This window comes from Coturnix japonica, chromosome 2, assembly GCF_001577835.2.
Source record: "Coturnix japonica isolate 7356 chromosome 2, Coturnix japonica 2.1, whole genome shotgun sequence".
Classification (NCBI taxonomy): domain Eukaryota; kingdom Metazoa; phylum Chordata; class Aves; order Galliformes; family Phasianidae; genus Coturnix; species Coturnix japonica.
In genome coordinates, this window is record NC_029517.1 from 111,694,799 (window position 1) to 111,707,396 (window position 12,598).

Here is a 12,598-nt window from a genome sequence, read left to right on the forward strand (position 1 = left end):
TAGTCTCATAGTCTCATGCGGGTTGAAAGGGACCTTAGAGATCATTGAGTCCAACCCCCGGTTTTCGAGACTCCTTTGTAGCAGAGCAGCACTTCTACCACTTGCACCACAGGGGGGATTCAAACCCAGGCCTCTGGTGTTGCAACGTGGCGTTCCTACCACTGTGCCATCGGGGCACACTCGGTGCCATATCCTATGGCAATGATATAGTTTTCATCAGTAAAATTTCAAACTCATTGACTTTTTTTTTTTTTTTTTTTTTTTTTTAATCTTCCTAATGTCATTAACACTGATTGAAGCTTCCCCCTTGAAATGACCATAAGAATAATATTGGGATATGCAAAAGAAAGGCCATAACTGTATCACCATTAGAGCCACAAGGAAATACGACTCTGGAAAGTGCTGTTGATATATCTTATATAACTTGGCTGAAAGTATAGAATGAGGCAGAGAAAAGGTATGTGATTGAGCTGAAGACAGAAGACCCTGTGTGATACAAATGCACTGAAGGCACACAGCTCCCTGGTACTGGGGATGGCACAAAGAAACTGGATTCATGATCCAAACTGTAATCTGCCACTGTAGGTCTGGCATTCTATTTTTAAGCAGTGGCTCCATATCTGGATGGAGATTGGTGATGAGTTGTGTCCCCAGGCATTGGTGTTGGGGCAGATAATCTTTAAGATCCTTATTAATCACATTAACAATGGAGCTGAGTGCACCCTCAGCAAGTTTGCTGATGACACCAATCTGTGGGGTGTGGTTGACACATCTGAGGGACAGGATGCCATTCAGAGGGACCTAGACAGCCCTGAGCCTAGGAGAAATTCATGAGGTTTGGAAAATCCAAATGCGAGATCTTACACCTGGGTTGAGGCAACCCTCAGTACCAATACAAGCTGAGGGATGAAAGGATTGAATGCAGTCATTCCAAAGAAGACCTAGGGCTACTGGTGGATAGTAAGCTGGACATGAGCCAGAAATGTGCCCTCCCAGCACAGAAGGCCAAAGGCATCCTGAAGTGCATTTAAAAAGTGTTTCCAGCAGGGCAAGGGAAGTGATCCTGCCCCTGTACTCTGTGCTGGTCAGACCTCACCTGGAGTACTGTGTCCAGATGTGGAGTCCTCAGTATACAAGTGACATAGACCTGTTGGAGAGCATCCAGAGAAGGGCTATAAAAATGATCCATGGACTGGAGCATCTCTCCTATGAGGACAAGCTGAAAGCTAGCCGGGAGAACAGAAGCCTGGAGAATAGAAGACCTGATAGCAGCCTGTCAGTGTCAGCTACAAGAAAGAAGGAAACAGATTCCTTAGTAGGGTCTGTGTTGACAGAACAAGGGGAAAAGGCTTCAAGCTCATAGAGGATAGATTTAGGTTAGGAATAAAGAAAAAATATTTTAATATAAAGATGGTGAGGTATTGTAACAGGTTGCATAGTGATGTGGTTGATGCCTCATCCCTGAAGACTTTCAAGGTAAAGCTGGATAAGACTCTGGGCAACCTGATCTAGTTCTGAATGTGCCTGTTCATTACAGGAAAGATGGACTATATGGCCTTCAGAGGTCCCTTCCAATTCTAAGGGTTCTTTGATTCTATATCATCTGACATGCAGTACTATCAGTTTTTGTGCAACTTGTTACAACTAGAATCACTTTTTTTCCCACCTAGAAACAAGTTGATTTTTAAGTATATCTTTCTCTCTTAGCATTATGCTTTTCTATTGAACTCTTTTGGTTTTATTATTTCAAAAATTTCCTGGTTACTGATACACATTTTCTCATATTTTGAATAGAAACTCTTTTGAAGATAAATATATTTTTTTTATACAAAATAATTTTTACTCCCTTTAACTGCATCTGTTCTTTGTTTGTAGTGTTTTCTATTAAAATGTAATATGCATTGATATCTCAGGTTTTTTTTCCAATAATGAGAAGTTTAAAGTACCTATAGTATCAAGAAGCACATGGTGTAGTACTGGAAAGCTGGGCAGAGAGGAACCAGCAGAGGTTTAACAAGACCAAGTGTAGAGTCTTGCATCTAGAGAGGAATAACTGCATGCAGCTGTACAGGTTGGGGGCTGACCTTCTGGGGAGGAGCTCAGCAGAGAGGGACCTGGGGGTCCTATGGACAGCAGGTTGGCCATGAGCCAGAATGTGCCCTGGTGGCCAGGAAGGCCAATGGCATCCTGGGTGAAAAGGAGTGTGGCCAGCAGGTCAAGGGAGTTGATCCTCCCTCTCTTCTCAGCTCTGGTGAAGCCTCACCTGAAGTATTGTGTCCAGTTCTGGGGTCCTTGGTGCAAATAGACAGGGATATCCTGTAAAGAGTCCAGAGGAGGGCCACAAACATGATAAAACCCTGGAGCATGTCCCCTATGAGGAAAGGCTGAGTGATCTGGGTCTGTTCAGCCTTGAGAAAAGATGACTCAGAGGGGATCTGATCAGTGTCTATAAATATTTAAGGTGCAAGAGGCAAAGGGATGAGACAAGACTCTTTTCAGCAGCACATAGCAAAAGGACAAAGGTAAATGGCCACAAACTGAAGCACAGGAAGTTCCACACAAATGTGCGTAAGGAACTTCTTCACAGTAAGGGTGATGGAGCACTGGAACGGGCTGCCCAGAGATTCTGTAGAGTCTCCTTTTCTAGAAACATTGAAGACCTGCCTGGGCTCCTACCTGTGCAACCTGGTTTAAGGGAACCTGCTTAGGCAAGGGGGTTGGACTCAACGATCTCTAAAGGTTCCTTCCAAGCCCTACAGTTCTGTGAACAGTATTCAGAAAGATGTACAGAGGTACAATTAGTTCCCAGTTCCCACTTGAAAGTCAGTGGTAGCTGGTCACTTCTGCCCTCTTACCCCAGCTTCAGAGATTACCTATCTTATGTTTCAACAGCATGACAAGTAAGGTATGAAGCATATTATAGTCCTTCTTACCTAGAAATAAGGATAAATTAGATTACTTAGTTTCTGCTGACTTGTTTATAATTTCATTTGCTGTGAATGACACAAAGTATTTTCAGATCCTTGCTGTACAGTTTCCAAACAAAAAACTACTTCAGTGGTAATTACTAAGAATGATACACTCTGCACCCAGGAAAGCAATTCAGAGGGAAAAAGACCTTGAAATTTTAATTATTTTTCTGTAATTTTTGAAGCATAAATTTTCTTCACAAGGATTGAAATAAAAAAGGCCATTTCATACTTGAAAGACTCCAGAATGTGGTACTGTCTGCTTCTGTGCCCATTAAACACTTTAGGATAGTGCATATCTGACAGATGCATCTTTCTTGGTAACTCCCTTGGGTTTTCTGACATTAGAGGGCACACTATTTGGTACTCAGCTTGCCAGCTTATAGACATCAAAGAGCTATAGTGGTATTCCTTAGATTTGATGAAAAGATTTACTTATTTTTTGTTTGTTTTTGTAAAATCATATAGACAGGAAAGAAAATATAAGGAATAGATTTTTTTCTCTGGTTTTATGTATTCATTATGCATCACAGATTTGTTTCTGCCTGCACTAATTGTACTCTGTTTCTATCAGAGTGGTAATTTGTACAAAATAGTCTACAGATGCTTAAAAAAAAAAGCAGAAGAAATGTAATAGACATCCTGTAATAAACTTTAATTTTCTTTGTTTCTTCCTTTCCAGTTGGGTAATGCTGGTCTTAAGAGTTGTCAATTTTTTTGCATTGATAGAGTCACACAGTAGCAAAGAAAGGGGATAGCACATATGCTGAGTCAACTCAAAACGTGGTGTATGTCCTTGAAAGATTTTCCTTGGTTAATTGACTACAGGGGTGCAGTGTGTCTGCAGAGAGGACTGATGTGGTTTTTTGGTGTATTCCAGCACAGCATAGACAGCAAAACTTTCTCAGTTACTTAAGTTTCTTTAATCTTTCAAATATAATTTGGTCACTAGCACTTTAGAGAGAGATAAAGATGAATAGATTTTAGACTGACGTTGCATTTAACTGGAAACTGACAGAAAGTATTTAAGTGTAGAACACTATAAAAGTATGAATACAACTTTGCTTAAAGGTAGCTGTTATAATGTTTGAGGAAGTGAAATTCCTATTTTCTATTTGCTAAGTTTTACTGCATATTCTACTGACATATTCAGTGTTAAAATGTCTGGCCTGGAGAGCTCTGAATTGTATTTTACAATATGCTGCTCAACCATTTCTTAGAGATACTTCTAATCATACCAGGCATAATTGTAAATGATTAGAACATCTGAACTAAAGCAGGCAAGTTAATAAAGCCAATGATGTATTTATTTTTTTTCTATTAAAATAGTACTTAAAGAATTCTAATTGCAAAATACAATATACATATATAATAGCTAATCACCACTGCTATTTATTCTGTTGCTCACTGAATGATGCATTGAGTGCCATTTTGCAGTAATATTTTGTGTTTTTATTGCTGTATGTTGTCCAGTGTTTCCAGTAGCAACTGAACAAACAGTCTGTTAAAGTTGATTGGAACTGAGGATACTGTATTTATTCAAATCTGGGTGTGTTAACACTAAAAACAGTTTGCAAATGCAATGATACACAGCTAGCACAGTGTCATCTGCAAAAGAAATGTAGCATTAATAAACTAAATGAGTATTCTATATGGTATTTCCTATGACTGAGCTTCAGAGAGTTCACAGACTTTTTACACTGTGAGTCTGGTGGGAAATCTCAAAAGAGATTTCCGCATTTCTAGAATTAGGATGAAATTCTGTGATATCAGATTTTATCTGTTTTTGAATGCACTTAAAAGAGTAAAAAGTTTTTGATCAAAGCTATAAAGGACAGGGACGTATATGTGCATTTGGAAGGAAGTTTTGCAGTTAGTCTCTTTACAGTTTTCTGAAATGCTTTGACTCAAAGTGAAAGTCTCAGGTGTTCAGTCTTTTTTTGTATCAAATTTGTTCTTTATGAAATTACTTTTTAAAATAAAGCTACATGACGTCTAAATAAAATAAATTTACTTGAAATAATGTCTGCAAACTCTAAAGAGGTGAGCTGCAAAGGCTTAAGATGACTCTGCAAGCAGTTAAACCTCTGAGAAGCTGCAAAGTGGTCAAGAGAAGCAACAAGACTTACCATGAAATTTAAGAGACATTAGGGGCTCAATAAATAAATAAATAAATAAATAAATAAATAGATAAATAAATAAAAAAGGCCTGTGCTCTGTGGTTTGCCTTGTGCTAAATTTTTTGATCCATATCTTTAGAAAACAAATGCATCTCAAACTGGACAAGAAAAACTTCTATGTTAGCAGGTGTGATTTCCAAACAGTAGGTGAAAGATAATTTTCATCTGTAACCTACACATCCTGAGACATTTCCACTTCACAGCTTCAGCTGGTATCCAGGGTAGTTGTAATCTCATAAAAATTTCTATGTACCTCTTCAATCATTATAAGTGGCTCTAATTGTGTAAATAGATGCCTAACGGTGTTACCAGAATTGAATTTCACACCCAGAAGCCAAACTTCAGCTGCATCTAGAGTGAAGAGGTATGCTACTCAATACAAGTTAGAAAGATTCACACCTCATTTGTGCTCTGAGATTCCTGAAAAACTGTTTCTCATTACAGTTTCTTGCTAAAAATGTTTTCAGGTTAAATTTACTTCATAGTACATCATATGATGTTTTATTTTTTCTACTTCTGGCTCAGAAATTCTTACTGAAAGTGTATTTCTTATTCTAGCTATTAAGACATGATAAGGCTGCTGGACATTCATTATCTAAAATTGACTGTGGACTATCTGTCTTAAAACCTAGAGCATCTGAACATACACTCTCATCATTATATCCCAGGTAGCTTTTACCATTTTTACAGTCATAAAATAAACTTTCATAGCTCTATGACTTCAGGTATTTTTATTGTTTTTAAATGCCACAATAAAATTCTAAGTTTGAATAATTTCAAAAGGGAAAAAAACACACCCTGACAAGCGTGCCAACATTCTTGCATTAAAACCTGTTAAATACAGCCAGTCATTTTCTAGTTGAGCTGATGTATGAGTCATGGCATAGTCCAAATCCTTGCATTTTACTATTTAAGCAATTTATAAATCCTGTGAAAACTGAAAATAATTTACTCAAACTTTTGCTCTTATTTACTAAAAACCTTACATTTTGCTTTAATTTGATTCATATCAAATATCAATCAAAAGCAGACTTTTGCTATCAGAACTTTGGGATGATGTTTTCTTACTAGAGGCACATGATAGTAAACTTTAACATTATCTTAGATATAAATGTGCAATTAGAATGATTTTTAAGGATGAGCAGTTAAAGGATCTACAAATATCAACTTTCTCTCTTGCATTCAAAATTTAAATTTACCAATTTTCCTTGCAATCCCACTTTATATTCCTCAGTTTGTCATATGTAGAGTTTGAGATTATTATACAGCTTTATTTTCACAAATGAGGAATGACAGGACCAGAACACACACACACACACACACACACACACACACAAAAAGAAAAAAGAAAAAAGAAAAAAGAAAAAAGAAAAAAGAAAAAAGAAAAAAGAAAAAAGAAAAAAGAAAAAAGAAAAAAGAAAAAAGAAAAAGGAAAAAAGAAAAAAGAAAAAAGAAAAAAGAAAAAAGAAAAAAGGAAAAAGAAAAAAGAAAGGTGGAGGAATTGTTGTTATGCTTTAAGTACAGAATAAATAGAGTGGCAGAAAGCCTTCTCTGTTTATATGAATGCGGTACAAGTTTACAAGTTACCTCTGTATTGTACAACTCTAGTATTAGATATATGTACCCTGATGTACATCCTTCTATCTTTCCATTGCAACAAGAAATCCTAGTTTTTATTCAGCTGAAACTTTGAAGGTTCATATTAGAAAACAGGCTTTCTTCCCATAAAAGTACATTATTTTCAGGGCTTTGTGCTTAACTATAAATTTCCACACTGTTGCCTCCAAAAGGGCTCATTACCATGGCAACGTCCCAACAGAAAGCAGTTGTACCTAAAAGCACTTCCCATTAATAAAACAGAGAATTACATGAACTTGCTGTTCACAACCTTTATCACGAAATGTTGCCTCACAATATTAATGCCTGATCCATTCTCAAATATTTTAATACTGTGGCATTCTGCTTTTACCTTTCTAAATTTTATATGTGACTGGTTAGCTATTCTACTATTTTTTATTGGTGATGGCGTTGCTCATTTGAGGGAAAAGGTGTAGTTGCTAGCCAAAAGACAAATTGCTGAAAGGTTAAGGCAATAAAACACATTACTATATTTCATGACAGAAAAAAATACCTATAACTGTAGTTCCATGAGGAAGAGAAGAATTTGAATATCTATTTCTAAATGGTTTTCCTTGACAGTGACCTGGTGTCTTGGTACCAGATTAAGCAGACCTGGGTATATTTTCTGATAGCTTTTGTCTCTCTGCTTAAGTTAAGTGGCCTGTTGAAGTAGCCTTGAGAGTCTGAAGGAACAGCTAGAAATTATCCGGCGATTAATGAAAGAGGAACATATTACTAACATGGAACTCTGTCATTTATTCATTCATCTTTATAACATTTAGGGCTTAATTTTGCTTGGCAATATTCTGATAAACATAAAGCCATGTCCCTTTTTGCAATAGATGGCTATCTCACAGTTCCTCTTTGAAGGCTTTTATTCTCTTAATCCTGACATTTTACTAGTGAATAAGGGTAGTCAGTCAGCTTGCCAAGGGTTGTAGTAGAAAAGTAGGCAACAGGTTCCTTTTTCCTGAAATGTTGTTAAGTTTTAATCTTATCCAAACAGTCCTGAGATTTTTTTGTTGTTGTGGTTAAAAAAAAAGCATACCTGACCATTCTCTTGGAGAAACTCTGCTTCTTAGTGGTAGGTTTTATTCATGCAGGGGGTGATCCTGCCTCTGCTCCTGGCTCTGCCCCTGTGACATCAGAAAGCTGCTGCCATGCAGAGCACAATGGCACCTAGCAGCTGTTCTGTTACACCACTGCCCTTCAACCAGCCGAGGCAATTCCCTGCTTCAGTGTGGAACGTAACTGCTGCAGAGCTGAGCACCTCGCTGAAAAGAGGTAAAGTTTCAAAAATTTTGTTTTTTTAGATAAGTTACATAGCCTGACTAATCTGCTGGTAGGACCAGTATATTCACGAAATTTCTACTGCAATCAATTATTTAGGGCATTTATTGTATCCCACAGTTTAAGACCCTTTTCAACTAGCAATCCATGAGCTACCAAAGTCCCACTTTTAAGAAAAATTATTGCATATTTTCTTTCCTGACCCAATGGACATTTTTATTCAGTTTGGATTAGGAACAGCTAGAGCTAATTTCCAGATCAGGTTACACTCAGCTCCTGCTAGTGCTGGCTGTAAACCTCACTTGTGATCTGCCCTTTGATCTGCAGCCTGCAGCCAGCATTGCCTTATGATAGAAATAGATAAAAGATGGTTTGGGTGCATATTCTGTGGTTTAAAAAAAATGTGGTGTTTCTAGGTTTTATCATTTGACATTCTGTCTCAAAGGTAGAGAAAGATGTAAGATTGAACACATATTCAGCCTGATGCAATAAATACTGTAAGACACTAAACTGGAGCCAGTAATTTAGTCAAGAATTCTTTAGAATGTAGCACGTTCTGTTGTGGGAGGACTAACTCAGGGTCATGGGCATGAGTTCTTGAAATGCTGGCAGGTAGCTGCACTATGGGACTCTGGTGGCAGCTGTGAGGACCAGATTTGTCACTGACGCAGATTAGTCACTGGTGGGAATTGCATTAGAAAATAACAGAAATCTAAAATTATACAAAGCCTAACCATTGAAAATATGTATAATATTCCCCACGTTCATTTCATGCCAGCCATGTGGAATAATAAGAAAACCACAGGTCATTCTTTTTTATGGCTAAAATCATGGTGGTTGTTTACCTTCTTCATCTTAAAAATGTCTAGCAGATATGGTCTGATATGATATCCAACACCAATTTGGAAAGCTCCAAGAAAATGACTTGTTTGTATGATTTTTATACTCTACTTCAGATGTTCATTTTCTAATCATTTCTTAATCACAGTGGTTAACGCAAGAGAGTGTAATTGTTATTGGTGGCACAGATCACTTGTAACAAAATTACATTCTTATTTATTATCATATTACCATAGTTACAGTATTGTTACAGAATAACCTTTACTTAATTACTTACCACAAGCAATTATGGGAAATGATTTGAATGTTCTGATTTAGTGAAGATATCTTGCTTTCCTTCATGAACAACAAAATGCCATTATAACCAGGTAACAGAACAGCTCACATATATCAACATGCATTTACTGTAGTTCATAAAAATTCCTTAGGCCAAAATGTTCCATTATTTTCTTCCTGCAAAGATGAATATCCACAGTAAAGTTAACCTCAGGAAAAAGAAAAAAAAAATGCAAACAGAAAAATAGAAACAATCTGATTCTCTTGATTGCCTGTTAAATCTGCACCTTATATTACATTGTGCTGTAATGATGGCTAGAGCAATGAACAACACATTAAAGTATGTAGTTTCAGATGAGTTTTTCTTGAAGGCAGGTTACAGACTGATAATTTTCTCTGCATTTTGGAGGTGTTTAACATCTTGGCATTTTATAAAGATTTATCCCTAATTGCTTCTCACTATTTAACTAAGCCCAATTTCAGCTCTGTTTTGGTAAGATTTGTTTCTGTATTATCTATAGATTTTCCTATTAAAATGTAGAGTAACTTTTTTGTTCTGCATTACATTATTTCAGTTTAATCAATTGTCGAAGTATCTAAGAATAGAACAGGAAACAGTCGAGCAGATGTAGAACTGGGCATAGATCTATGTAGAATAGCTACGAATATACAAAAAGAGGTTGTTCCAAAATTGTAAATGCTGAACAGGAAATAGATAAGAAAAGTCTATCAAATGGTGGGATTAAGGGAAAAGTTTAGAGAAAGCTAAGAAAACAATCTCCAAAATAATTATGTATAAAGAAAGGCTGAGAAAGGAATGGCAGGTTCCATACATGGGTTCACACACTTGCAGATGTTTGCACTTGCTTCATTGAACAGCTTTACAACACAGTCCCAGGGAGTAAGAAGGAATTAACTCAGGAGAAAAATAGTAACTAACTGAGTAAATCCAAAGAGATTTAGGAAAGAATTTTCTGTTGTATAGTGGAAATAAAAAAAAAAAAAAAAAAGAAACTTAAGAAGAGCCCAGCTCAGAAGTAGGGAAAATTCTGGTGTGTTTAAGTGAAGGTGTTGTGTAATATGTGACAGAAGTAAAGTTGCAGGTCATTTTATGTGAGCTGCAAACTCTAAACCAGTAGTAAAGATAATCAAGATTGACGTCCAACAAATTTTAAGGCTGAAATCCTGTGTTTCTGAATTCTACGAGTACTAAGAAAGTCAGAGTCATGAAGGACAGAACCACAGAGTGGAGAACATTTGAAGAGACTTCTGGAGGCTATGTGATCCAACCTCTGTCCAAGCAGGGCTGCCCAGAGAAAGGTGCCCAGAAGGGAGACTCCACAGACTCCCTGGTCAACCTGTGCTAATGTGCTATTAGCTGCACTGTGAATAAGTGCTTCTTTGTATTTGAAACAAACCAGCTGTGTTCCAGTTTGTGCCTACTGCCTTTGTTCCTGCAACTGCTGTGAAGTGCCTGGCTCCATCCTCTTTCCACTCTCCTCTCAGGTATTTATAGACGTTGATTAAATCCTTCCTGAGTCTCTTCTTCAGGCTGAGCAGTCCCAGCTCTCAGTCTCCTCATGGGAGAGGCATTCCAGTCCCTTTACTACCTTTGTGGCCCTACATTAGGCTCTCTACGGTGTGCTTATTTCTCTCTTATGCTGAGAGCCACAGACCTGGACCCAGTATTGCAGATGCATACTCATGAGCACTAAGTAGAGATGCATCACATCTCTCACCCGATGGCAACAATTTCCATAATGCAGACAAAAATAACAGTAACTTTTTCAGAAGCAATGGCATATTGCTGACATATTCAGTTTGGTGTCCACTCAGATTAACACAGTGTCACGGTTTAAATGAAAATCCACCTGCATCCATGACAGGGGCCGTGGACTCCACAGGGGCCCTAGGCCAAAAGGAAAAAAAGTTAATTAGGAAAAGAAAACAGCGGCAACGATCTAAGGAGGCACACTTATTTACTAAATACTATATCGAAATACAGGATAACACAATATAATTGAAAATTGAGCAAAATAGGAGAGAGAATGAGTCCCGAAACCGAGAGGCCTACTGTAAATCTAGGCGAAATGGTGAAAGCTCCCACACACTCCCCTGAACGTCAGAACTCGAAAGACGTCAGTCTAGCCTGCGACAGAGATAATATAGTGTCCAGGTCCTGTGACCCATCTCTGACTGTGTTGTTCTCTGGGAGATGTAGTCTTCTTCTGTAAGTTGCAGATTCAGTAAAATTATTCATGCTTTATATGATGTTATGATGTGGAATACTGATAGCAAAATTACAAAATTATTAAACCATGACACACAGTTGTTGAACAGATCTCCAAAATACCAGATCTACTGCATGTAAGCATTTTTTGTGATCAGAACACAGCAGATGTGTTACAAGTGTTTATGTAGAGCTGAAGTGTGCAGTTCAGTAATTTAAAGTGGTGTTGATAAAATTTTGTAAATCTAATACTAGTAATGTATAATCTCTGCGCAAAGTCATCGACTGGCAGTTCATGAAGAAAAGAGGATAATGTGCTGTTAGTTTTCATTTTCATAAGAAAAGCAAAACAAAGCAAAGCAATAATAATAATAATAATAATAATAATAATACAAAAGAAACCAACAGATCTAATCTAAAGTAATTACTGTCAAGTATTTAAATAGTCTTTCACTGCAGCTAATTTATATGCAGTCTTAATATAGAATGATAGATGTTCTTTAATGTAAACAAAAAGACACTATGGCAAAAGAAAGCACTGCCTTGAGATAGTAATGTAACATCCAGGACTGACGCTGTGTTGTATGTTATCAGCTACAGCCTTACAAGAAATCTGACTGAAAACAAGAACACTATAAAAGAACATAAAAGACATCCTGTAGGCAATGATGACTTTTTGCCTCTCTGTCTTAGTCTTTTATTTGCCAAGCTTAATATGGGAACAGAGATAGAATAAATGAAGGAAGTAAGCATGGCAATCTTGTCAGAGAGAAACAGGAACAGGGATACTAGTTTTGACAGACATTTGATCCAACTTGTAGCCACAAAAACAAACAAACAAACAAACAAACAAACAAACAAATAAATAAAATAATAAAATGGTTTGCCACAGAAAAACTAGTTTTTTGCTTCTTCCTTCTTGCCTTTAGCTTTTATTTCATTAGTTACCAACCTCAAAACAATATATCCTCCCCTCTTTAATTCTGCATACCACTTAATGTATATATATAATAATTTGATACTATTCTAAAAATATTTGTTTTGAAACAAGTACTTCAGAAAAACAGGGAATCAATATGCAAGATTTATGCCTTGTTTACTTTTAAAAGAGAGCATAATTCAGGTTCAGGTTCTGATCCTTAATCATGTTCTTCTCTATTTTAAGTCAGTCAAAAACATTACTGCAAGGTAAT

The 12,598-nt window shown here is 36.9% G+C and overlaps 2 long non-coding RNA genes across 3 annotated transcripts in view; one reads left to right on the forward strand and one right to left on the reverse strand.

Annotated features, from left to right (window-relative positions):
• Positions 1 to 7,906, reverse strand: part of LOC107310301 — a 31,655-nt gene extending 23,749 nt beyond the window's left edge. Inside the window, exon 1 of one of the 2 annotated variants that reach the window (XR_001553552.2) lies at positions 7,818 to 7,906. This is a non-coding gene — a long non-coding RNA (uncharacterized LOC107310301). The remainder of the gene's footprint in view (positions 1 to 7,817) is intronic. The other variant, XR_004306269.1, reaches the window with a different exon arrangement.
• A 53-nt stretch (positions 7,907 to 7,959) lies between these two features.
• Positions 7,960 to 12,598, forward strand: part of LOC107310296 — a 55,645-nt gene continuing 51,006 nt past the window's right edge. Inside the window, exon 1 of the long non-coding RNA XR_001553550.2 lies at positions 7,960 to 8,053. This is a non-coding gene — a long non-coding RNA (uncharacterized LOC107310296). The remainder of the gene's footprint in view (positions 8,054 to 12,598) is intronic.